Here is a 27,656-nt window from a genome sequence, read left to right on the forward strand (position 1 = left end):
TTAACATTTATGGTCCCCTATCTAAGTGGGACCGGAAGTGTCTCTTTACGAGGATCAAGCCCTACCTTTTTACGAGTCGGCAGGTCGTCTTTGGAGGGGACTTCAACACTGTCACGAGGCCCCGGGATAGAGGAGGTTCCAGAGACAAGCTGACTTATGATAGCGTCGCCCTTAATAGTATAGCTAGTGAGGCTCGCCTGGTGGATGTCCACATCCGGCACACCACAGGCCACGAGGGGTTCACCTATCATAGAGGTAACTGTAGGTCCAGGATAGACAGGTTTTATTTAAAGGAGGAAGCCGTCTCTTCAGCAGTATCTGTTGTTGAGGTGGAGTTCTCCGATCACTGTTTGATTTTGTTTTCCCTGAATGTTACAGAGACCCCCCCGGATGGGAAGAGGCTTTTGGAGGCTCAATTCGTCTCTCTTGGAAGAAGCGGCGATAAGACAGTCCTTTGAGGATTTTCTTCAGAGCCAGGTACCCTTACTGGATCTTTGTAGTAGTAAGTCAGAGTGGTGGGAGATGTTTAAGAAAAGGGTGGCGAGATTCTTCTGCCAGCTCTCGAGCCTCAGGAGCCTGGACAGGTATCGCCTGTATCAGGGCCTGAGGAGGAAACTCGAGCATCTGGTCTCAACTGGAGGTAGCCGCGAGGATATCTCAAGAGTGAAATCTTTGCTAATGAGGTGTCAGTATGATAGACACGCATCTTTGGTTTTTGAGAGGGATTACGGGAAGTACCGCTCGCCCGACCCTTACAGAAACTGCAAGATGTCAGTGAATAGTAAAGTTGTTACAGGACTGGTTGACACTGCGGGGTCCCTGAAAAGATCCAGATCAGGGATCCTGGAGGTCGTCAGATCCTTCTACTCGCACCTCTTGGGGAAGAGGGATCTGGATTGGGATGAGATGTCGGCTTTTCTGGCTGAAGCCGTCCCCGAACCAGGGGTAGACCCCTCTCTTGGTGTTTTGACAGAGATGATCAGGGAAGAGGAAGTTAAGTTGGCGATTGAAGGGCTTGCCCTAAAGAAATCTCCCGGTCCAGATGGCTTAACATCTGAATTCTATAAGACCTTTAAGGACGCCTTGGTTCCCCTCTTGACTGAGGTATTCAATGAGTGTCTTTCCTCGGGCACTCTGCCAAAGTCAATGAGGAGGTCTGCCCTGATCATCTTGTCAAAGGGTAAGGACCCATCTTGCATTGAGAATTGGCATCCCATAGCGCTTCTCAATGCAGACAGGAAGGTTTTGGCAAAGGTGCTGTTTAATCGGCTGGTGAAATTTGCACCCCAGCTCCTTTCGGGGGCCCAGCATTGCTCTGTTCCGGGCCGCAGTACAATTAGTGCTGTACTCTGTGTCCGAGAGGCGGTGGAGCAGGGTAGGGCTGGTCACTGGAAGGGGTACATGCTGTCATTGGACCAGGCAAAAGCGTTTGATCGGGTTAATCATGAGTACCTCTGGTCTGTCCTTCTGAGGTATGGCCTGCCGGGGGGGTTTGTTGATTGGCTTAAGACCTTGTACGCTGGGGCAGAGAGTTTCCCGCTTGTGAACGGTTGGATTGGCAGCTCTTTTGAGGTTGGGTGTGGTGTTCGCCAGGGTTGTCCCTTGAGCCCGCTACTGTACGTGTTTGCGATTGACCCACTTCTTAGGAGGGTGGAGCGTGGACTGTTGGCTGGGATCGGGATGGACCGGGCAGCACCGAAAGCCACTCTGAGAGTGGTGGCGTATGCCGATGACGTCACCGTTTTTGTTTCCTCTGATGGGGAGGCAGAATGGCTGATGTCAGAGGTAAATCGCTACTCGGAGGCATCCGGGTCTAAGATCAACCGGGATAAGTGTGAGTCTCTGGCTGGGAGGAGGAGATCCTGGTTTTGATCTCCCGGACACCCTTCCAGAACCCAAAGTCTCTGCAAAAGTTCTTGGCATCGAATTTGGCCAGGGGGATTACCCCAAACAAAATTGGGACAGTAGGCTAGAGATCGCCACTCAGAAGGTGAACCAATGGAAGGGTTGGTCTTTGACCCTAAGGGAAAGGGTAAACCTGATCAAAACTTACCTGCTCCCTTTGCTGATCTATCTGGGCAGTGTGTGCATCTTGCCAGAGCCTCTCTGGACTCGGGTCTACAGTTTGTTCTTTCAACTGTTATGGGGGAATAGACTGAACCTGGTCAAGAGGGAGGTTACTTACCGTACGAGGAGACTAGGAGGGTTGGGTATGGTCAACCCTGTGGTATTCCTTGTGAATACTTTCATTAAGATCAATATTGCAAACCTCTGGAAAGAGAGGGCTCCTCCGTGGGTATTCTCCTGTAAGGGATGGTTTCAGCCTTTCTTCCAGGAATGGGAGACAGGAGGGCAAGTGAAGGATCTTCGCACACCGCATGGACATCTCCCGGCTTACGCTACCGTGGTTCTGAAGGTAATTCGCCAGTGGGGTCTGGGAATGTGGGAGGTCAGGACTCTGCCAAGGAAGCTCCTTGACAAAAGGGTTCTGTTGACCCATTTTCAGAGGCCTCTGGCGCTCAGGGATTGCCCAAGTCGGGATCTTGGGGTGGGTCTGCATCTTTTGAATTCTATCAGGATCCCCTCGATGGTTTGGGACTTGGCTTGGCGCTGCTTCCATGGGAAACTGTGTGTGAGGGACAATCTGAAGTGTAGGAGCTCTGAGGACAGGAACTGTCCTCGGGAGCATTGTGGTACCATGCTTGAAAGCATGGACCACTTCCTGCTTCGTTGTCCCTTTAACACAGAGGTGTACAACAGGGTGGGCACCTCCATTGGCTGGCCCCGGCTGGCCGGTCTCTCTTATGCGGAATGGGCCTATGGAGCATTCGGGGACCTGGGTGGTCGGGACCACTGCACCTTATTTCTAGTTAGCGCAATGGTTAGGTATCACACGTGGAACGCACGGTGCTTAGTATCGACGCAGCGGAAAATCCTCCCAGTGGACGATGTGTTTAGGACCATACTCGGTGACCTGGTGAAGGTGCGTTCTCTGGAGTATGAGAGACTGGATACACGGAGGGCCGCTCTCCTCTGGAGGGGCTTTTCTTTTAGTGTGCCCTAGTCTGGTCGTCTCCTCTCCCGGTGGTGGGCTGCTGCTGACACCATAGATTTTTGTTTTGTTTTGATCAGTAGACAGTGATGTAGGGCTGCAGGCGCCGAACTTGGGCTTTGTCAGTTGTGGTTATTGTATTGTTTGTTTCTGTATATATTGTATATATGGGTTTGGGTGTAGGTGTTGGGTTGGGTGGTGGGATAAGTGGGGAGGTGGGTTCATCTTGAGGGACACTGGTTATTTGGGGGAAAAACTGGCACTGCCTGATCTGGCCTATGGACATTGGACATGGACTGAGGCATGAGACGCAGGACCAGCTCTCAGGTCAGTGCCGGGAAGGGACTGGTGGGCTCGAGTGTGGGGGGTTTTGTTTTGTATATATTTATATAGTTAGTATTTATTTTATATAAAAAAAATAAAAAAAGTGTATATATTAGTTTGTATATAATTTTGTCAGCTATGGTTTATTTTACTTATTATATTGTTATTATTTGTTTGGTAACCGGACCAGATGTCACAGTGTAAGTAGTTATTATTCTGTATATATGTATAATATGTGTGTGAGGAGAGAGGGAGCGGCTGGACCAGTTCATTACATTGTTTATTTTGTGGTTGTTAATTTTGTTATGTTTCAGTTATTATTATTGTTATGTTTTTCATTTTTATAATAAAAGATCTACAGGATGTAACTCCGGACCAGTACAGGATCAGTACTGTCATGTATGTACACAGTGACTGCACCAGCAGAATAGTGAGTGCAGCTCTGGAGTATAATACAGGATGTAACTCAGGATCTGTACAGGATCAGTAATGTAATGTATGTACACAGTGACTGCACCAGCAGAATAGTGAGTTCAGCTCTGGAGTATAATACAGGATGTAACTCAGGATCAGTACAGGATCAGTAATGTAATGTATGTACACAGTGACTGCACCAGCAGAATAGTGAGTTCAGCTCTGGAGTATAATACAGGATGTAACTCAGGATCAGTACAGGATCAGTAATGTAATGTATGTACACAATGACTACACCAGCAGAATAGTGAGTGCAGCTCTGAAGTATAACAAAGGATGTAACTCAGGATCAGTACAGGATCAGTAATTTAATGTATGTACACAGTGACTGCACAAGCAGAATAGTGAGTGCAGCTCTGGAGTATAATACAGGATATAACTCAGGATCAGTAATGTATGTACACAGTGACTGCACCAGCAGAATAGTGAGTGCAGCTCTGGAGTATAATACAGGATGTAACTCAGGATCTGTACAGGATAAGTAATGTAATGTATGTACACAGTGACTGCACCAGCAGAATAGTGAGTGCAGCTCTGGAGTATAACAAAGGATGTAACTCAGAATCAGTACAGGATCAGTAATTTAATGTATGTACACAGTGACTGCACAAGCAGAATAGTGAGTGCAGCTCTGGAGTATAATACAGGATATAACTCAGGATCAGTAATGTATGTACACAGTGACTGCACCAGCAGAATAGTGAGTGCAACTCTGGAGTATAATATAGGATGTAACTCAGGATCAGTACAGGATAAGTAATGTAATGTATGTACACAGTGACTACACCAGCAGAATAGTGAGTGCAGCTCTGGAGTATAACAAAGGATGTAACTCAGGATCAGTACAGGATCAGTAATTTAATGTATGTACACAGTGACTGCACAAGTAGAATAGTGAGTGCAGCTCTGGGGTATAATACAGGATGTAACTCAGGATCAGTACAGGATCAGTAATGTAATGTATGTACACAGTGACTACACCAGCAGAATAGTGAGTGCAGCTCTGGTGTATAATACAGGATGTAACTCAGGATCAGTAATGTAATTTACAGTGAAGGAAATAATTATTTGATCCCTTGCTGCTTTTGTAAGTTTGCCCACTGACAAAGACATGAACAGTCTATAATTTTAAGGGAAGGTTAATTTTAACATTGAGAGATAGAATATCCAAAAAAAAAATCAAGAAAATCACATTGTATAAATTAGATAGATTTTTATGCATTTTTCAATGACAAATAAGTATTTGATCCCTCTGGCAAACAACACTTAATACTTTATGGCACAACCCTTGTTGGAAGCACAGCAGTCAGACATTTTTTGTAGTTGATGATGAGGTTTGCGCACATGTCAGGAGGAGTTTTGGTCCGTTCCTCTTTGCAGATCATCTCTAAATCATTCCGATTTTGAGGCTGTCGCTTGGCAACTCGGAGCTTCAACTCCCTCCATAAGTTTTCTATGGGATTAAGGTCTGGAGACCGGCTAGGCCACTCCATGACCTTACTGTGCTTCTTTTTGAGCCACTCCTTTGTTGCCTTGGCTGTATGTTTTGAGTCATTGTCTTGCTGGAAGACCCAGCCACGACCCATTTTTAATGTCTTGTCGGAGGGAAGGAGGTTGTCACTCAGGATTTTACGGTACATGGCTCCATCCATTCTCCCATAGATGCGGTGAAGTAGTCCTGTGCCCTTAGCAGAGAAAAAAACCCAAATCATAATGTTTCCACCTCCATGCTTGACAGTGGGGACGATGTTTTTTGGGTCAGAGGCAGCATTTCTCTTCCTCCAAACACGAGTTGAGTTAATGCCAAAGAGCTCAATTTTTCTCTCATCTGACCACAGCACCTTCTCCCAATATCTCACAGAATCATCCAGGTGTTCATTGGCAAGCTTCAGACGGGCCTGCACGTGGGCCTTCTTGAGCAGGGGGACCTTGCGGGCACTGCAGGATTTTAAACCTTTAAGGTGTAATGTGTTACCAATGGTTTTCTTGGTGACTGTGGTCCCAGCTGCCTTGAGATCATTAACAAGTTCCCCCCGTGTAGTTTTAGGCTGATCTCTCACCTTCCTCATGATCAAGGATACCCCACGAGGTGAGATTTTGCATGGTGCCCCAGATCGATGTCGATTGACAGTCATGTTGTATTTCTTCCATTTTCTTACTATTGCACCAACAGTTGTCTCCTTCTCACCCAGCGTCTTACTTATGGTTTTATAGCCTATTCCAGCTTTGTGCAGGTCTATGATCTTGTCCCTGACATCCTTGGAAAGCTCTTTGGTCTTGACCATGTTGTAGAGGTTAGAGTCTGACTGATTATTGATTCTGTGGACAGGAGTCTTTTATACAGGTGACTATCTAAGACAGCTGTCTTCAATGCAGGTAAGAAGCTGATTAGGAGCATCTAACTAGTCTGTAGGAGCCAGAACTCATAATATTTTGTACTGGATCAAATACTTACTTCTCACTGCAAAATGCAAATAAATTTATCTAATTTATACAATGTGATTTTCTTGATTTTTTGGATATTCTATCTCTCAAAATTAACCTACCCTTAAAATTATAGACTGCTCATGTATTTATCAGAGGGCAAACTTACAAAAACAGCAAGGGATCAAATACTTATTTCCTTCACTGTATGTACAAAGTGACTGCACCAGCAGAATAGTGAGTGCAGCTCTGGAGTATAATACAGGATGTAACTCAGGATCAGTAATGTAATGTATGTACACTGTGACTGCACCAGCAGAATAGTGAGTGCAGCTCTGGAGTATAATACAGGATGTAACTCAGGATCAGTAATGTAATGTATGTACACAGTGACTGCACCAGCAGAATAGTGAGTGCAGCTCTGGAGTATAATACAGGATGTAACTCAGGATCAGTAATGTAATGTATGTACACTGTGACTGCACCAGCAGAATAGTGAGTGCAGCTCTGGAGTATAATACAGGATGTAACTCAGGATCAGTAAAGGATCAGTAATGTAATGTATGTACACAGTGACTGCACCAGCAGAATAGTGAGTGCAGCTCTGGGGTATAATACAGGATGTAACTCAGGATCAGTAATGTAATGTATGTACACAGTGACTGCACCAGCAGAATAGTGAGTGCAGCTCTGGGGTATAATACAGGATGTAACTCAGGATCAGTACAGGATAAGTAATGTAATGTATGTATAGACATGTCTGCAGAGCATTGCCTTAAGTGTATTGTTTAAGTGTGAGGAAATGTGAATTATAACTGAATTGAACCTGAAGGGAACTGAAGGTAACTGGATACTTGGACACTGTAAACTATGTTTGTGTTTGTTTTCACTCTCTCCCTTGTAATCCTTCACTTTTTACAACCACCCCTATTCCCTACAACTAGTTATGAACTCTTCATCTCTCCCTCCATCCTCTCCCTTCATCCCACCTCCTCTTCAGAACTATTCCTCAACATTCAATCCTTTGGCTCTAAGCACAAACAACCACCTCATTCTCTCTCCTGTGCCCACCTACTAACACTTTCTCTGCTCCTCCTCACTGCTGGCGATATCTCCCCAAATCCTGGCCCTCCTCACCACATCCCCGCAGTCACTTCCACCTCCTATCCACGATCTATCACAAACACTCACAACCCTTCTAACCTCATACCCATCCGCCCAGCCCCTGCTTCCTCAGCCCCACTAACAGGAGCTCTATGGAACGCTCGCTCCATCTGCAAATTTTCCTACATCCATGATCTTTTCATCACTAACAAACTTTCCTTCCTCTGCATCACCGAAACCTGGCTCACCCCTTCTGACACTGCCTCCCCATTGGCAAGCATGGTGGAGGAGTAGGTTTCTCCTGTCAGATAACTGCTCATTCACCCAAATCCCACTGCCACCCTCCGTTACTCTCTCCTCTTTTGAGGTGCATTGTATGCGCATCTACTCCTCCTCCAACCTCCAACTGGCTGTCATCTACCATCCCCCAGGACCAGTCACCACCTTCTTAGACCATTTCATCACCTGGCTACTTAATTTCCTTTCCGCTGACATCCCCACTATCATCATGGGCGACTTCAACATCCTCATCGACACTTCTCTCTCAGCTGCCTCTAAGCTTCTATCCCTCACTTCCTTCTTCGGCCTCACCCAATGGTCTTCTTCAGCAAAGATGGCCACACTCTGGACCTCATCTTCACCCACCGAGGTTCACTATCTAACCTCTCTAACTCCCCTGTCCCTCACTCTGACCACAACCTACTTACATTCTCTACCCTCTCCTTTCCAGGGCAACAATCCCCATTCCACAAACTTTCATACACTCACAGAAATCTTAAACATCTTGACCTACATTCACTCTCTGAATCCCTCCTCCCTCTTACAGACATCAGTTCCTTACATGACGCAGATGTTGCTGCCGCTTTATATAACACCTCAACAGGTGCAGCTCTCAATTCGGTTGCCCCCCTCACACATACCAAAGCTTGCATAATCAACAGGCAACCCTGGCACACCAACCTGACTAAAGAACTGCGACGAGCCTCCAGGGTTGCTGAGCATAGATGGAAAAGGTTCCACTCCAATGAGTACTTCATCACATTCAAACAGTCCCTCACTACTTTCAAGTCCACACTCCAGCCAAACAAACAAACTTCTCATCTCTCATATCCTCCCTTTCTCACAACCCTAAACAGCTATTTCAAACTTTCAAATCTCTCCTCCATCCCCCAGCGCCTCATCACTCATCCACCTTTTCAAACTGTCACTAACAACTGGTGTCTTCTTCTCATGCTTCAAACATGCTTCAATCACACCCATCCTCAAAAAGCCCTCCCTTGACCCATCCTCTCTGACAAGCTACCGCCCCATATCACTTCTCCCCTATGCCTCAAAACTACTGGAACAACATGTCCACTTTGAACTGTCCACCAACCTCTCCTCCTGCTCTCTCTTTGACCGCCTCCAATCTGGCTTCCAACCGCACCATTCTACTGAAACTGCCCTGACCAAAGTCACCAACGACCTACTAACCGCCAAATCTAAGCGACACTACTCCGTCCTCCTCCTGCTTGACCTGTCATCTGCCTTCGACACAGTGGATCATTCCCTCTTACTACAGATTTTCTCATCTCTCAGCATCACAGACTTGACCCTATCTTGGATCTCTTCAAACCTAACAGACAGGACATTCAGTGTCCCACTCACACACCACGTCCTCATCTCACCCCCTATCTGTCGGTGTCCCCCAAGGTTCAGTCATAGGACCTCTGCTCTTCTCCATCTACACCTTTGGCCTGGGACAGCTCATAGAGTCTCACGGCATTCAGTATCACCTCTATGCTGATGACACACAGATCTACCTCTCTGGACCCGATATCTCCTTCCTTCTAACCAGAATCCCACAATGTCTGTCCGCTATCTCATCCTTCTTCTCGGCTAGATTTCTAAAACTTAACATGGATAAAACAGAATTCATCATCTTTCCACCATCTCTTTCACCCCCCCATCTGACCTTTCTATCAACGTCAATGGCTGCCCACTCTCCCCAGTCCCGCAAGCTCGCTGCCTCAGGGTAACCCTGGACTCTGATCTCTCTTCCAAACCACATATCCAAGCCCTTTCCACTTCCTGCCGACTCCAACTCCAAAATATCTCCCGGATCCGCACATTCCTCAACCACGAATCTGCAAAAACACTAGTGCACGCCCCCATCATCTCCCGCCTCGACGTCTGTAACCTCCTGCTCTGTGGCCTCCCTTCCAACACTCTCGCACCCCTCCAATCTATCCTAAACTCTGCTGCCCGACTAATCCACCTGTCCCCCCCGCTATTCTCTGGTCTTTCCTCTCTGTCAATCCCTTCACTGGCTCCCCATTGCCCAGGGACTCCAGTTCAAAACCCTAACCACGGCATACAAAGCCATCCACAACCTGTCTCCTCCATATATCTCTGACCTAGTCTCCCGGTACATACCTGCACGCAACCTCCGATCCTCACAAGATCTCCTGCTCTACTCCCCTCTTATCTCCTCTTCCCACAATCAAATACAAGATTTCTCCCGTGCTTCCCCCCTACTCTGGAACTCTCTACCCCAACACATCAGACTCTCGCCGACCGTGGAAACCTTCAAAAGGAACCTGAAGACCCACCTCTTCCGACAAGCCTACAACCTGCAGTAACCACCGCTCCACCATACCGCTGCACGACCAGCTCTACCCTCACCTACTGTATCCTCACCCATCCCTTGTAGATTGTGAGCCCTCGCGGGCAGGGTCCTCGGTCCTCCTGTACCAGTCGCCATCACGTTTTGTTAAAGATCATTGTAATCGTTCTTGTATTATACCCCTTTTTTTCACATGTAAAGCGCCATGGAATAAATTGCGCTATAATAATAAATAATAATAATGTACACAGTGACTCCACCAGCAGAATAGTGAGTGCAGCTCTGCAGTATAATACAGACTGTAACTCAGGATCAGTACAGGATGAGTAATGTAACGTAATGTATGTACACAGTGACTGCAGTGCACCAGCAGAATAGTGAGTGCAGCTCTGGAGAATAATACAGGATGTAACTCAGGATCAGTACAGGATCAGTAATGTAATGTATGTACACAGTGACTGCACCAGCAGAATAGTGAGTGCAGCTCTGGATTATAATACAGGATGTAACTCAGGATCAGTACAGGATCAGTAATGTAATGTATGTACACAGTGACTGCACCAGCAGAATAGTGAGTGCAGCTCTGGAGTATAATACAGGATGTAACTCAGGATCAGTAATGTAATGTATGTTCACAGTGACTGCACCAGCAGAATAGTGAGTGCAGCTCTAGAATATAATATAGGATGTAATTTAGGATAATTAGTATAATCTATTTTTAAAGTATCTCAACTGATCACATTGGTTATTTGTCTATAGAAAGTAAGGTGTAGAGTTGGATGCAGGTGGAGTCTTTCCTGTATACACATATAACAATGTAACAGACAATTAAGAACATTGTTCCCATTAGTAATTTTCCTTCTCGCGTTGATCGCTGTGTTCTGATTGGTTATTATTGGCTATTGGTTATTATATTTTTCTTGCCCTAGTTTTCCCCATAATTCTGCCGTGATGCAGATCTTCGAGCCTTCAGCTTGTGGCATTAAGATTTCGATTTGGCAGCTCTCGTCTGTTCGGAACAGAATGGGGGGACGTTGCCTGGGAGATTAGTAGTCATAATAGTGGGTCTGTCGCAGCGAGTAAGCGTTCACCATACTGTCCCCGGCTGAAATGTTTGTTATGCAGATTACTGTGACAGTCAATCTGTTTTCCCAGCTTTCTGCTCACCCTAATGTAGGTCAGTCCAGATAATGGAACAATACCTTCCAAGTGATACATTTACCATCAACATTGTTCCCATGCACACACGGCCGGAAAGAAATCACATCGTAACGCTAGAAAAAAAAAACTGCTAAGAATATAATTCCCTACAATATTCTATATATCAGGACTTATCAAGTCAATGTAGTGTGTAATCAAATATTGTACGGCTTAGTCTGAAAAGCCTCCGTCCCCCGACTGGTTAATGAACCGCAGCTTCTCTAACATAAAAAGGCGCCTTTTGCAAATTTACTGTTTTGAGGACAGAAAATAATTAATTTTTAATTTCGCTTTCGCCAAAGGGATTAATTAAAAAAAAAAAAAAGAAGAAAAGAGAAGAAAAAAAGCTAAAAAATATTTAATCAAATGAGATTTTCTCTTATTTCATAAATAAGGATATGAGGACGTTCATTGCATAGAGGCAGAAACCTGAGGATGAGATGGAGGCCAAAAAAGGAAGGGAACTCTGCCAACGTTAGCGTAATCTTCCTTCTCCAGTTCCTCAGGGGCGGGGCAAGCCTGTACATGGCTCCACCCCCGAATAGACATGATCCAATGATAGACATCAAATAAAGGAGTTGGTTTTGCTAAACCATGACGATGGAATATCCTAATATTTTGTGTGTTGTGGGAAGGATAAACGCACCATTTTTTTGTTATGGAGACCAGTGTTACCATTGCAGAAAAAAAACACATGCATTAATTAAGTTTCATACTAGGGAAGTGTGGACTGACCCTTCATTCCACAGGGTGGTACCTGAGGGTCTACAGCCAGTAAGGACCTGCAGGTCCTAAATAAGATGCATTAAGGTTTAGGATGTACAGGAGATAAGCGCTGAAGTCTTTGTGACTTGCAACTGTAAATCCAACAGCGGTGGGAACCCCAGAGATCCTGAGGATGCGGCTCTGAAACCCGGGAACCGTCCTGTGCTTATTGGAGCAGGGGTGCACAAGCTCAATCCCCGCTACTGTCATTGTTTATAGGATGACGGAGCAATGTTCTCGGCTTTCTTCAGCAGTCCCACAGACAGCGGAGCGGAGGTTGAACATTTGCTCCTCCACTCCATCCAGGATGGGACTACACGAAGCCCAGGTCCAGAGCCACATTCTTTGGATCAGTGTTTGACCTCTGAGACCCCTATGGATAAGGATACTTACTATTTTGGGCATCACCCTTTAATAGGAGCTCCAGCCGCTGGACCCCATCACTGTGCCTCCCCCATTCCACGCCCGTCCAATATCAAAGTCTATACCTCTCACCAGTCTGTTCACTCCACGTTCTGCAGCTTTAAGTAGTTTAGGAAAATTCTCCACTAATCACAGGATTACATTGCAAAAAAGTCTCTCTTAACCGCCACTAAATACGTTTCTATATATTTCCCGAAATCCGGTATTTCAGGCAATGTTTAATTAAAGCAACATGAAAATTATACACTGATAACAGAGTACGGCGACATAATAAGGTAATTGGTCCTTAACTAAATTATAGCCCTCTCCGATTTCCGCTAAATCATTTGCAGTATAAAAACGAACATTATATATTTTGTTAATAGCAGCAAAATTACTCAAAACACTGCAGTCAGACATGAGGGGCACAGCAAAATACTGGGGGGTGGACCAAGTTTTTTAACTTTGCAATTCTTGTCCAAAGTGCACTTGCCCCTTTTTTCGGCTCAGCCCCTCTACGTCACTTTCCTCCCACTGAATGTGCGTTTGGACTTTAGGGCTCTGTTTAATGACGTAACTTTCTGGCACAATGCACAAGAAACCTTCTAAAAGAAGGCCTCCGATGGCTTCAGCTGTTCCCAGGAGATTTGCCAAGTCTTCTAGCAGTCTAGGAGGTCTCCCAATTTTCTGAAAGTCTCCAGGATATTAGAGTACACGGGGACTCACTACTGTAATACCCACTAATTAAAGGTACATTATATGTGTCAACTCTCCCAGAAAGTGACTATTAATGGGAGGATCTCATTATCTATATTCGGGTATTCGGGGGGGCGCACTTCTCCCCAACTTCCTGGTTCTCAGCTTATAATTGACAGCTCAGACCAGAGGCATGGTTGAATTGCTGGTCCGAACGGTGCGCTCTCCAGTGCCTCTGTGCCATTGGAGGAGCGCAGGGGCAGATCCACAGATCCGGTCAGTTTAAGAGCATCACATATAAGCTCTATAGCCAAGAGCTTGTAAGCGCCGCACTCTTTCTCTAGGAGGCCGACCACTGCTGATAGACTGCAGAGGTAGACAGTAACCTAGACAACTAACAGAAAACAAAACAATTAAAAAGCCTCCATTCTTGAGAACAAAGAGGATTTCTAATAACCAACTCCCAGGTTTATTGTTTTTACAAGCACTTTGAGATTTTCTCAACATCATAAAAAGGTTAAAATTGCAAACACATTAAAAAAAATACCCAGTAGGTATTAAAAAAAAAAGTTTCCACTTAAAGGGGTTGTCCAGGAAATTGATATTTGTTGTCTATACTTGGAATCATTAATGTCACATTGGTGGAGGTCTGACACAAAGTCTCTCCACCAATCAGCTGCTGCCGTGTCCTGTGGTCAGAAGTACACATGTATGGAGACAGGACATGACAGCGCCGCACACTGTGTAGTGGCCATTGTTAAGTACTGCAACTCAATTATTGCCAACAGATTATCGGTGGGGGTGTACAGTAAGGTGATGGACCCCCACCAATCTGATATTGATGGCCAATAATTAGCATTGGTCATTAATATTATAGCAGTAGACAGTCGGTGCAGTATTCATTCTTGGGCACGACCACTGCAGTTACATCTTATAAGTCTGACCTCTTGCTCTTCTTTTTCTTTTGCAGTTTCTTTGCAGAAACTGCAATTTTAAAATTTAAACTAACTTGAATACATTTCGCTCCATAGCCCCCCAGGGAACCCCCCATTATTCCACAATTTTCAGATTTAAATTCGCACATGCAGAATCCACAAGGCGCGGCTTCAGCTTTTCACACATTTTCACCCAATTGTCCAACAGGAAATAATGACTAAAAATCCCACGAGGGCTGAAAGCAGCGAGCAGACCCCTCAGAAACGTCCACAGATCCAGACCATACCGAGAAAATACACAGAATTATCCGTCCTGGCAGCAGTCGCCTGAATTAACCGTTTACTGGCCACCCTTCACTATGGCTGAGAGGCTCATCTATACTGTAGATATAAGACATATGGAAATATATACAATGTAATAAGATGGGGCTGGGGGGGGGCACTTACTTTCTCCAGGTTCCGTCATAGAACTCTCCATATCCTACAGACAACATCTAAGACACTGAAGCCTTATCTGTGGTAACAGGGAAAGCACGGGGCAAAGTGCAGATGAGCGTAATTACAGGTGTCAGCTGGCGCGATCGCCAACAATGGAGGAAGAAGCAATAATGCAATCCCCAAACATCCATACATCTAATATCTATCTATTATCTATCCAATATCTATCTATTATCTATCTATTATATCTAATATTTAATAACTATCTAATATCTATTATCTATCGATCTATTATCGATCTATTATCTATTGATCTATCCAATATCCATCCATACATCTATCCAATATATATCTATTATCTATCCAATATCTATCTATTATCTATCTATCTATTAGATCTAATATTTAATAACTATCTAATATCTATCTAATATCTATCGATCTATTATCTATCGATCTATCCAATATCCATCCATCCAATATCTATCTATTATCTATCTAATATCTATTATCGATCCAATATCTATCTTTTACAATTAAGGAATGGATGAAAAAAAAACTTGTTATTTTTTTCCGCAATTTTATAAAAGAAGTGGAGGAGTATAATGGGATATAATGGGTGTGAGACGGGTTGGATGGGGCATATTGAAGGTGAAATCACGACCCCGGTCTTATAAGCTTTGTAGAGTCATAAATCCCCCCAAGATGAGGAGGAGAGCCCCCGCCAGCCATGGTAATGGTGTGTTACGTCTGACTTATGCATTACAGGATGGTTCTGGCGGCGTCCAATCTCCTGCTGGTTGGTAATGACAATATGAAAGCTGCTGTACAATGTACAGACCCTGCTACAATGGGAGAACGTGGCTCCCAGAATCCCGGCCTCGTGCCAAGAAGCTTTAATGGAAATGATACAGTGCGGCGAAATGTATCAATCTCCGCTCACAGCACAATTGACAAAGATTAAAGTCTTTATAATATTGAACACAAATTGTATCAAATCCCCCGATCCGGGACATCAGGGAGAACAAATGGTTGTGATTTATCAGATTTATAAAGTTAATAAAGTTAATTACATTAATCCGAACGAACGCTGTAACCGGTCACTGGAAATCAACACTGATAATGGGAGCATCACTGGTATACGGACGACGGATGATGGATATTTACATCTCCTTCCTCTATATCTTTATCTTTCTTTTCACTTCCTCTCCTGTTTTCCTTTCCTTCCTCCTCTCTCTCTCTCCCATCTCCCCAATCTTACTCCTTTCTTGCCCTCTTTTTCCCCTGCAATCTATCACCTCTTCCAACCTCCCACTCCTCTTTGCCCTCTCTCTCCTGCTGACCCCTTTTTTCCATCTTCCCATCCTCTGTCCTTTCCTCTCTATACACCCCGCTTACTTTCTCCTTCCCCCATCTTTCTAAGCTTACTCCCCCCACCTTCTCTTTCTCCGTCCCATCATTTCTATTTTTCTCCCTTTCCCCTCCGTTCTACCTTATTCTCATTTCCACCTTCCCTCTCTTGCCTTCTGTGCCTGACCCCCTTTTCTCCATTTCCCCTCTCTCTAACTCTCTCTCTTTTTCTTGCTTTTACTCTGTCCTTTTCTCTCTACCATCCAGCTTTCTCTATCTCTCTACCACTATCTACCCTCTGTATCTCCATTAGCTCCCCCCATCCACTCTTTCAACATCCTTTTCCTACCACTATCTCCCTTTCTTTATGTCGTTCCCTCTCACCCCATCCCCTCTTTCCCCGTCCCCTCTCTCCCCGTACCTTCTCTCCCCTCATCCCCTCTCCCCGTCCCTTCTCTTCATATCCTCTCTCCCCATCCCTTCTCTACCCGTGCCCTCTCTCCCTGTCCCTTCTCTCCCCGTCCCCTCTCTCCATATCCCCTCTCCTCCATCCCCTCTCCCCATCCCTTCTCTCCCCGTCCCTTCTCTCTCCGTCCCCTATGTCCCTGTGCCCTCTCTCCCAGTACCTTCTCTCCTGTCCCTTCTCTCCCGTCCCCTCTCTGCCAGTACCTTCTCTCCCGTCCCCTCTCTCCATATTCCCTCTCCTCCATCCCCTCTCTCCATATCCCCTCTCCCCCATCCCTTCTTTTCCCGTCCCTTCTCTCCCTGTCCCCTCTCTCCCCGTCCCTTTTATCCCCCGTCCCTTCTCTACCGTCTTCTCTCTCCCCGTCCCCTCTCCCCATCCCTTCTTTCCCCATCCCCTCTCTCCCCGTCCCCTCTCTTCATATCCCCTCTCTCCTCATCCCCTCTTCCCCATCCCCTCTCTCCCCGTCCCCTCTCTCCCCGTCCCCTCTCTCCCCGTCCCCTCTCTCCCCGTCCCTTTTACCCTGTCCTAAATTCAAGGAAATCTGTCTAAAGTTTGGGAGATTCTGTTATCTGTTGCAAAACACCTTTAGGCTTCTGTCACTAGGGAGCAAACATAGCAGTCCTGGAAGTGACTATAGTGTTTGTGCAGCATGGAGTTTGTGTGTGCGTGTTTGTAGCTTGTAGTGTGTGCGCATGTACCTGTAGCATGCAGTGTGTGTGTGTGTGTGTGTGTGTGTGTGTGTGTGTGTGTGTGTGTGTATGTGTGTGTGTGTGTGTGTGTGTGTGTGTATGTGTGTGCGCATGTACTGGTAGCATGCAGTGTGTGTATCTAGCATGGAGTGTGTTTTCTAATACACATACAGTATAGGTGTAACTAGCAGTGTTTGTGTGTGACACAGTGTGTGTATAGCATGGAGTATGTTTTCTTATCAACAGTATGTGTGTGTAACAAAGCAGTGTGTGTAACATGGAGTGTGTATGTAACATTGAGTGTTTGTGTGTAACACAGTCTGTGTATAGCATGGATTGTGTATAACACAAAGTTTGTGTGTAGCATGATGCGTATTTCTACATAACATGCAGTGTGTGTGTAGCATGGAGTGTGTGTAACAGATTGTGTATGTAACATTGAGTGTGTGTGCAGCATGGAGTGTGTGTAACAGATTGTGTATGTAAAATTGAGTGTGTGTGCAGCATGGAGTGTGTGTAACAGATTGTGTAAGTAACATTGAGTGTGTGTGCAGCAGGGAGTGTGTGTAACAGATTGTGTATGTAAAATTGAGTGTGTGTGTAGCATGGAGTGTGTGTAACAGATTGTGTATGTAACATTGAGTGTGTGTGTAGCATGGAGTGTAACAGATTGTGTATGTAACATTGAGTGTGTGTGTAGCATGGAGTGTGTGTAACAGATTGTGTATGCAACATTGAGTGTGTGTGTAGCATGGAGTGTGTGTAACAGATTGTGTATGTAACATTGAGTGTGTGTGTAGCATGGAGTGTGTGTAACAGATTGTGTATGTAACATTGAGTGTGTGTGTAGCATGGAGTGTGTGTAACAGATTGTGTATGTAACATTGAGTGTGTGTGTAGCATGGAGTGTGTGTAACAGATTGTGTATGTAACATTGAGTGTGTGTGTAGCATGGAGTGTGTGTAACAGATTGTGTATGTAACATTGAGTGTGTGTGTAGCATGGAGTGTGTGTAACAGATTGTGTATGTAACATTGAGTGTGTGTAGCATGGAGTGTGTGTAACAGATTGTGTATGTAACATTGAGTGTGTGTGCAGCATGGAGTGTGTGTAACAGATTGTGTAAGTAACATTGAGTGTGTGTGCAGCATGGAGTGTGTGTAACAGATTGTGTAAGTAACATTGAGTGTGTGTGCAGCATGGAGTGTGTGTAACAGATTGTGTATGTAAAATTGAGTGTGTGTGTAGCATGGAGTGTGTGTAACAGATTGTGTATGTAACATTGAGTGTGTGTGTAGCATGGAGTGTAACAGATTGTGTATGCAACATTGAGTGTGTGTGTAGCATGGAGTGTGTGTAACAGATTGTGTATGTAACATTGAGTGTGTGTGTAGCATGGAGTGTGTGTAACAGATTGTGTATGTAACATTGAGTGTGTGTGTAGCATGGAGTGTAACAGATTGTGTATGCAACATTGAGTGTGTGTGTAGCATGGAGTGTGTGTAACAGATTGTGTATGTAACATTGAGTGTGTGTGTAGCATGGAGTGTGTGTAACAGATTGTGTATGTAACATTGAGTGTGTGTGTAGCATGGAGTGTGTGTAACAGATTGTGTATGTAACATTGAGTGTGTGTGTAGCATGGAGTGTGTGTAACAGATTGTGTATGTAACATTGAGTGTGTGTAGCATGGAGTGTGTGTAACAGATTGTGTATGCAACATTGAGTGTGTGTAGCATGGAGTGTGTGTAACAGATTGTGTATGTAACATTGAGTGTGTGTGTAGCATGGAGTGTGTGTAACAGATTGTGTATGTAACATTGAGTGTGTGTGTAGCATGGAGTGTGTGTAACAGATTGTGTATGCAACACTGAATGTGTGTGTAGCATGGAGTGTGTGTAACAGATTGTGTATGTAACATTGAGTGTGTGTGTAGCATGGAGTGTGTGTAACAGATTGTGTATGTAACATTGTGTGTGTGTAGCATGGAGTGTGTGTAACAGATTGTGTATGTAACATTGAGTGTGTGTGCAGCATGGAGTGTGTGTAACAGATTGTGTGTGTGTAGCATGGAGTGTGTGTAACAGATTGTGTGTGTGTAGCATGGAGTGTGTGTAACAGATTGTGTGTGTGCAGCATGGAGTGTGTGTAACAGATTGTGTGTGTGCAGCATGGAGTGTGTGTAACAGATTGTGTGTGTGCAGCATGGAGTGTGTGTAACAGATTGTGTGTGTGCAGCATGGAGTGTGTGTAACAGATTGTGTGTGTGCAGCATGGAGTGTGTGTAACAGATTGTGTGTGTGTAGCATGGAGTGTGTGTAACAGATTGTGTGTGTGCAGCATGGAGTGTGTGTAACAGATTGTGTGTGTGCAGCATGGAGTGTGTGTAACAGATTGTGTGTGTGCAGCATGGAGTGTGTGTAACAGATTGTGTGTGTGCAGCATGGAGTGTGTGTAACAGATTGTGTGTGTGCAGCATGGAGTGTGTGTAACAGATTGTGTGTGTGCAGCATGGAGTGTGTGTAACAGATTGTGTGTGTGTAGCATGGAGTGTGTGTAACAGATTGTGTGTGTGCAGCATGGAGTGTGTGTAACAGATTGTGTGTGTGCAGCATGGAGTGTGTGTAACAGATTGTGTGTGTGCAGCATGGAGTGTGTGTAACAGATTGTGTGTGTGCAGCATGGAGTGTGTGTAACAGATTGTGTGTGTGTAGCATGGAGTGTGTGTAACAGATTGTGTGTGTGCAGCATGGAGTGTGTGTAACAGATTGTGTGTGTGCAGCATGGAGTGTGTGTAACAGATTGTGTGTGTGTAGCATGGAGTATGTGTAACAGATTGTGTGTGTGTAGCATGGAGTATGTGTAACAGATTGTGTGTGTGTAGCATGGAGTGTGTGTAACAGATTGTGTGTGTGCAGCATGGAGTATGTGTAACAGATTGTGTGTGTGCAGCATGGAGTGTGTGTAACAGATTGTGTGTGTGCAGCATGGAGTGTGTGTAACAGATTGTGTGTGTGCAGCATGGAGTGTGTGTAACAGATTGTGTGTGTGCAGCATGGAGTGTGTGTAACAGATTGTGTGTGTGTAGCATGGAGTGTGTGTAACAGATTGTGTGTGTGCAGCATGGAGTGTGTGTAACAGATTGTGTGTGTGCAGCATGGAGTGTGTGTAACAGATTGTGTGTGTGCAGCATGGAGTGTGTGTAACAGATTGTGTGTGTGTAGCATGGAGTGTGTGTAACAGATTGTGTGTGTGTAGCATGGAGTGTGTGTAACAGATTGTGTGTGTGCAGCATGGAGTGTGTGTAACAGATTGTGTGTGTGTAGCATGGAGTGTGTGTAACAGATTGTGTGTGTGTAGCATGGAGTGTGTGTAACAGATTGTGTGTGTGCAGCATGGAGTGTGTGTAACAGATTGTGTGTGTGCAGCATGGAGTGTGTGTAACAGATTGTGTGTGTGTAGCATGGAGTATGTGTAACAGATTGTGTGTGTGTAGCATGGAGTATGTGTAACAGATTGTGTGTGTGTAGCATGGAGTATGTGTAACAGATTGTGTGTGTGTAGCATGGAGTATGTGTAACAGATTGTGTGTGTGTAGCATGGAGTGTGTGTAACAGATTGTGTGTGTGCAGCATGGAGTGTGTGTAACAGATTGTGTGTGTGTAGCATGGAGTGTGTGTAACAGATTGTGTGTGTGTAGCATGGAGTGTGTGTAACAGATTGTGTGTGTGTAGCATGGAGTGTGTGTAACAGATTGTGTGTGTGTAGCATGGAGTGTGTGTAACAGATTGTGTGTGTGTAGCATGGAGTGTGTGTAACAGATTGTGTGTGTGCAGCATGGAGTGTGTGTAACAGATTGTGTGTGTGTAGCATGGAGTGTGTGTAACAGATTGTGTGTGTGTAGCATGGAGTGTGTGTAACAGATTGTGTGTGTGCAGCATGGAGTGTGTGTAACAGATTGTGTGTGTGCAGCATGGAGTGTGTGTAACAGATTGCGTGTGTGTAGCATGGAGTGTGTGTAACAGATTGCGTGTGTGCAGCATGGAGTGTGTGTAACAGATTGTGTGTGTGTAGCATGGAGTATGTGTAACAGATTGTGTGTGTGTAGCATGGAGTGTGTGTAACAGATTGTGTGTGTGCAGCATGGAGTATGTGTAACAGATTGTGTGTGTGCAGCATGGAGTGTGTGTAACAGATTGTGTGTGTGCAGCATGGAGTGTGTGTAACAGATTGTGTGTGTGTAGCATGGAGTGTGTGTAACAGATTGTGTGTGTGTAGCATGGAGTGTGTGTAACAGATTGTGTGTGTGCAGCATGGAGTGTGTGTAACAGATTGTGTGTGTGTAGCATGGAGTGTGTGTAACAGATTGTGTGTGTGCAGCATGGAGTGTGTGTAACAGATTGTGTGTGTGTAGCATGGAGTGTGTGTAACAGATTGTGTGTGTGTAGCATGGAGTGTGTGTAACAGATTGTGTGTGTGCAGCATGGAGTGTGTGTAACAGATTGTGTGTGTGCAGCATGGAGTGTGTGTAACAGATTGTGTGTGTGTAGCATGGAGTGTGTGTAACAGATTGTGTGTGTGTAGCATGGAGTGTGTGTAACAGATTGTGTGTGTGCAGCATGGAGTGTGTGTAACAGATTGTGTGTGTGCAGCATGGAGTGTGTGTAACAGATTGTGTGTGTGTAGCATGGAGTGTGTGTAACAGATTGTGTGTGTGCAGCATGGAGTGTGTGTAACAGATTGTGTGTGTGCAGCATGGAGTGTGTGTAACAGATTGTGTGTGTGTAGCATGGAGTGTGTGTAACAGATTGTGTGTGTGCAGCATGGAGTGTGTGTAACAGATTGTGTGTGTGTAGCATGGAGTGTGTGTAACAGATTGTGTGTGTGTAGCATGGAGTGTGTGTAACAGATTGTGTGTGTGTAGCATGGAGTGTGTGTAACAGATTGTGTGTGTGCAGCATGGAGTGTGTGTAACAGATTGTGTGTGTGTAGCATGGAGTGTGTGTAACAGATTGTGTGTGTGTAGCATGGAGTGTGTGTAACAGATTGTGTGTGTGCAGCATGGAGTGTGTGTAACAGATTGTGTGTGTGTAGCATGGAGTGTGTGTAACAGATTGCGTGTGTGCAGCATGGAGTGTGTGTAACAGATTGTGTGTGTGCAGCATGGAGTGTGTGTAACAGATTGTGTGTGTGTAGCATGGAGTGTGTGTAACAGATTGTGTGTGTGCAGCATGGAGTGTGTGTAACAGATTGTGTGTGTGCAGCATGGAGTGTGTGTAACAGATTGTGTGTGTGCAGCATGGAGTGTGTGTAACAGATTGTGTGTGTGCAGCATGGAGTGTGTGTAACAGATTGTGTGTGTGCAGCATGGAGTGTGTGTAACAGATTGTGTGTGTGTAGCATGGAGTGTGTGTAACAGATTGTGTGTGTGCAGCATGGAGTGTGTGTAACAGATTGTGTGTGTGCAGCATGGAGTGTGTGTAACAGATTGTGTGTGTGTAGCATGGAGTGTGTGTAACAGATTGTGTGTGTGCAGCATGGAGTGTGTGTAACAGATTGTGTGTGTGTAGCATGGAGTGTGTGTAACAGATTGTGTGTGTGTAGCATGGAGTGTGTGTAACAGATTGTGTGTGTGTAGCATGGAGTGTGTGTAACAGATTGTGTGTGTGCAGCATGGAGTGTGTGTAACAGATTGTGTGTGTGTAGCATGGAGTGTGTGTAACAGATTGTGTGTGTGTAGCATGGAGTGTGTGTAACAGATTGTGTGTGTGCAGCATGGAGTGTGTGTAACAGATTGTGTGTGTGTAGCATGGAGTGTGTGTAACAGATTGCGTGTGTGCAGCATGGAGTGTGTGTAACAGATTGTGTGTGTGCAGCATGGAGTGTGTGTAACAGATTGTGTGTGTGTAGCATGGAGTGTGTGTAACAGATTGTGTGTGTGCAGCATGGAGTGTGTGTAACAGATTGTGTGTGTGCAGCATGGAGTGTGTGTAACAGATTGTGTGTGTGCAGCATGGAGTGTGTGTAACAGATTGTGTGTGTGCAGCATGGAGTGTGTGTAACAGATTGTGTGTGTGTAGCATGGAGTGTGTGTAACAGATTGTGTGTGTGCAGCATGGAGTGTGTGTAACAGATTGTGTGTGTGCAGCATGGAGTGTGTGTAACAGATTGTGTGTGTGCAGCATGGAGTGTGTGTAACATCCACAAATACTGTCTCTGCAAACAAATGTTCGTAGTTGTAAACTTGTCATCAATCATCCAAAGACCGAGGGAAAGGCTGATTCATCGATTGATTGAATCATTTATGTCGGAACAAAGATGAATTCTCGGCAGCACATTGCCTGATATAGCAGTAGCATGTGCTGCCGATGACACGTATGGGGACAGAATGAGTGCATCAGTGATCGTTCTGTCCTCGGATTCTTCGTCAGCCTTTATAAAGAGGACGAGAAACAAGCACAAGACAATGTGAATAAAGCCGATGGGCGCTCGTTTAACGGAGTGGAATTATCTCGTGTAGATGCACCATACATGTGTGACGGTGCAGCGGCTCAGCATTTAGGGCCCCACTTATAATTTTGGGCCCTGCTTTGTCTACAATCGGCCCTGCCTGTATCTTATGTCACAGGGTATATCACTTATTAGTCAGTGATGGATGTAAGGTTATAACAACGGGAGATTAGTGATAATGAATCAATGTTCCGCTCATCAGTCATATATGGAATAAATGTATCAGTTATTGGGCGGCTGGTTTCTGGTGCCGTCGCCCCGATGTGTCCGGCCCGTTTTGCATTCTGCAGGTCCGCAGCTGTATCAGGCTTTATACATCAGCAGATAAGACAAGATGCCAGCTCTGCACATTAACATTACTGGGATAAGGAATCACGCTGAGCTGGCAGACGTCCTCCTGGCTTCTCTCTGCGGTTCGTGAACCTTGGTGTTAATCCATTGGAATTGGTTAAAAAAAAAAAAAAATCTTTAAAATACGACGGCTCCTATAAGTGGCTGTATAGCCAACGTAATAAACAATGTCAAGTATTACTGCACAATATGTGCTCCGTCACGCATCATAACGCTTGCCGGGGTTGGCGCCATTAGTGAGAGTCACACTTTTAATCCGATAAATGGCGCTTGCTGCAACGGAAAGCAAAAGAAAGAGTTTAAATACTGGAAATCAGAGGGCTCAATGGCCCGGAAGCAAAAGGTTTATGGGCGCAGGGAAATTAAAATAAAGTAATTTGGGATGAATGTGAGATGCTTTATACACAATGATCATCCTGCAAAAACAGCGCCACGGAAGCTCCATGTAACTTAGTGCTTATTAAACCTACACTTAAAGGGATTGGTACAGCAGGGTGTAAAAAATATGGCATCTAAGTAAGAAAGGGTTCTTTACAGTTAGAGCAGTCAGACTGTGGAATGCCCTAATGCAAGAGGTAGTAACAGCAGACACTATATCAGCAATTAAAAATGGCTGTACGCTTTTCTTATATTACCTGGTTTTGTAGTTTATATATAATCTAGCAATAGATAATGTATAAATGATCAAGAAAAGTGGAACTTTACCAGCCTTGGTCTGCAACAATGTCTGTCTAGTGTAAAATAAGAAATACTCGACCTGACGGAGGGGGATGCGGCTGCAGTTTCTCTTCACTTGCACTGAATGACAAGTAATGTTACATTAGATATGTACAGATATATGAAAAAGTTTGGGCACCCCTATTAATCTTAAGCTTAATGTTTTATAAAAATTGGTGTTTTTGCAACAGCTATTGCAGTTTGATATATGTAATAACTGTTGGACACAGTAATGTTTCTGCCTTGAAATGAGGTTTATTGTACTAACAGAAAATGTGCAATCTGCATTCAAATAAAATTTGACAGGTGCATAAGCATGGGCACCCTTATCATTTTCTTGTTTTAAATACTCCTACCTACTTTTTACTGACTTACTAAAGCACTTTTTTTGGTTTTGTAACCTCATTGAGCTTTGAACTTCATAGCCAGGTGTATGCAATCATGAGAAAAGCTACTTAAAGTGGCCACTTGCAAGTTGTTCTCCTGTTTGAATCTCCTCTGAAGAGTGGCATCATGGGCTCCTCAAAACAACTGTCAAATGATCTGAAAACAAAGATTATTCAACATAGTTGTTCAGGGGAAGGATACAAAAAGCTGTCTCAGAGGTTTAACCTGTCAGTTTCCACTGTGAGGAACATAGTAAGGAAATGGAAGAACACAGGGACAGCTCTTGTTAAGGCCAGAAGTGTCAGGCCAAGAAAAACATCAGAAAGGCAGAGAAGAAGAATGGTGAGATCAGTCAAGGACAATCCTCAGACCACCTCCAGAGAGCTGCAGCATCAACTTGCTGCAGATGGTGTCACTGTGCATCTGTCAACTATACAACGCACTTTGCACAAGGAGAAGCTGTATGGGAGAGTGATGCTAAAGAAGCCGTTTCTGCAAGCACGCCACAAACAGAGTCGGCTGAGGTATGCAAAAGCACATTTGGAGAAGCCAATTTCTTTTTGGAAGAAGGTCCTGTGGACTGATGAAACCAAGATTGAATTGTTTGGTCATACAAAAAGGCGTTATGCATGGCGGGAAAAAAACACAGCATTCCAAGAAAAACACTTGCTACCCACAGTAAAATTTGGTGGAGGTTCCATCATGCTTTGGGGCTGTGTGGCCAATGCCGGCACCGGGAATCTTGTTAAAGTTGAGGGACGCATGGATTCCACTCAGTATCAGCAGATTCTTGACAATAATGTTCAAGAATCAGTGATAAAGTTGAAGTTACGCAGGGGATGGAACTTTCAGCAAGACAATGATCCAAAACACCGCTCCAAATCTACTCAGGCATTCATGCAGAGGAACAATTACAATGTTCTGGAATGGCCATCCCAGTCCCCAGACCTGAATATCATTGAACATCTGTGGGATCATTTGAAGAGGGCTGTCCATGCTCGGCGACCATGAAACTTAACTGAACTGGAATTGTTTTGCAAAGAGGAATGGTCAAAAATACCTTCATCCAGGATCCAGGAATTCATTAAAAGCTACAGGAAGCGACTAGAGGCTGTTATTTTTGCAAAAGGAGGATCTACTAAATATTAATGTCACTTTTCTGGTGAGGTGCCCATACTTATGCACCTGTCAAATTTTGTTTGAATGCAGATTGCACATTTTCTGTTAGTACAATAAACCTCATTTCAAGGCAGAAACATTACTGTGTCCAACAGTTATTACATATATTACACCTTCTTAGACCACTTCACCACCTGGCTGCTTCACTTCCTTTCCACTGACATCCCCACTATCATAATGGGTGACTTCAACATCCCCATTGACACTCCCCACTCATCTGTCTCTAAGCTCCTATCCCTCACTTCCTCCTTTGGACTCACTCAATGGTCTTCCACACCCACCCACAAAGATGGCCACACACTGGACCTCATCTTCACCCGCCTCTGTTCCCTATCTAACCTCTCTAACTCACCACTCCCTCTCTCTGACCATAACCTCCTCACATTCTCTACCCTCTCCTCTCCGGGTGCACAATCCCCACTCCACAAACTCACACACCCTCGCAGAAATCTCAAACACCTTGACCTACACTCTCTCTCTGAATCCCTCCTTCCTCTCACAGACATAAATTCCTTACACGATGCACACGTCGCTGCTGCTTCATATAACACCACAATAGCTTCAGCTCTAGACTCGATCGCCCCTCTCACACACACCACACCTCGCACATTCAACAGGCAACCCTGACACACTAAACTTACCAAAGAACTGCGCCGGGCCTCCAGGGTTGCGGAGCGGAGATGGAAAAGGTCTCACTCCATCGAGCACTTCATCGCATTCAAGCAATCCCTCACTAATTTCAAGTCTGCACTCACTACAGCAAAAGAAACCTACTTCTCATCTCTCATATCCTCCCTATCTCACAACCCTAAACAGCTATTTAACACTTTCAACTTTCTCCTTCGTCCCCCAGCACCTCCTCCCTCTTCTCTCATCTCAGCCGACGACTTTGCCTCATTCTTCAAACAGAAGATTGACACCATCAGACAAAACTTTGGCCTAAAGTCCACACAACCCCTCCTCATATCTACTCAACCCTCCTCCTCCAAACCCCACTTCTCCACCATTACAGAAGGTCAAGTCTCCTCTTTACTCTCCAAATCACACCTCACCACCTGCGAACTTGACCCAATCCCATCCCACCTCATCACTAACCTCACCACAGTCTTCATCCCAACCCTAACCCACCTCTTCAATCTATCACTAACAACCGGAGTCTTCCCCTCATGTTTCAAACATGCCGCAATCACACCCATCCTCAAAAAGCCCTCCCTCGACCCTTCCTCTCTGACTAGCTACCGTCCCATATCACTCCTCCCCTTTGCCTCAAAACTTCTAGAACAACATGTCCACCTTGAACTGTCCTCCCACCTCTCCTCCTGCTCCCTCTTCGACCGTCTACAATCTGGCTTCCGACCGCATCACTCGACTGAAACTGCCCTGACCAAAGTCACCAACGACCTACTAAATGCCAAATCCAAGCAACACTACTCCATCCTCCTCCTTCTGGACCTGTCATCTGCCTTTGACACAGTGGACCATTCCCTCTTACTCCAGATTCTCTCATCTCTTGGCATCACGGACTTGGCTCTATCTTGGATCTCCTCATACTTAACAGACAGGACATTCAGCGTCTCCCACTCACGCA

General features: G+C 45.0%; 1 protein-coding gene across 11 annotated transcripts in view; it reads right to left on the bottom strand.

Annotated features, from left to right (window-relative positions):
- The window catches only part of DAB1 (DAB adaptor protein 1), a 1,162,683-nt gene that overhangs the window by 299,887 nt on the left and 835,140 nt on the right, over positions 1-27,656 (bottom strand). The window contains exon 1 of one of the 11 annotated variants that reach the window (XM_073643714.1): positions 14,429-14,551. The exons of the other annotated variants lie outside the window; for them this stretch is intronic. The gene's annotated coding sequence lies outside the window, so the exon portion shown is untranslated. Of the gene's footprint in view, positions 1-14,428; positions 14,552-27,656 lie in introns of those variants that run through there. 11 annotated transcript variants of the gene reach the window in all.

This window comes from Phyllobates terribilis, unplaced genomic scaffold (assembly GCF_046119375.1).
Source record: "Phyllobates terribilis strain yellow unplaced genomic scaffold, ASM4611937v1 Scaffold_8__6_contigs__length_399053987, whole genome shotgun sequence".
NCBI lineage: Eukaryota > Metazoa > Chordata > Amphibia > Anura > Dendrobatidae > Phyllobates > Phyllobates terribilis.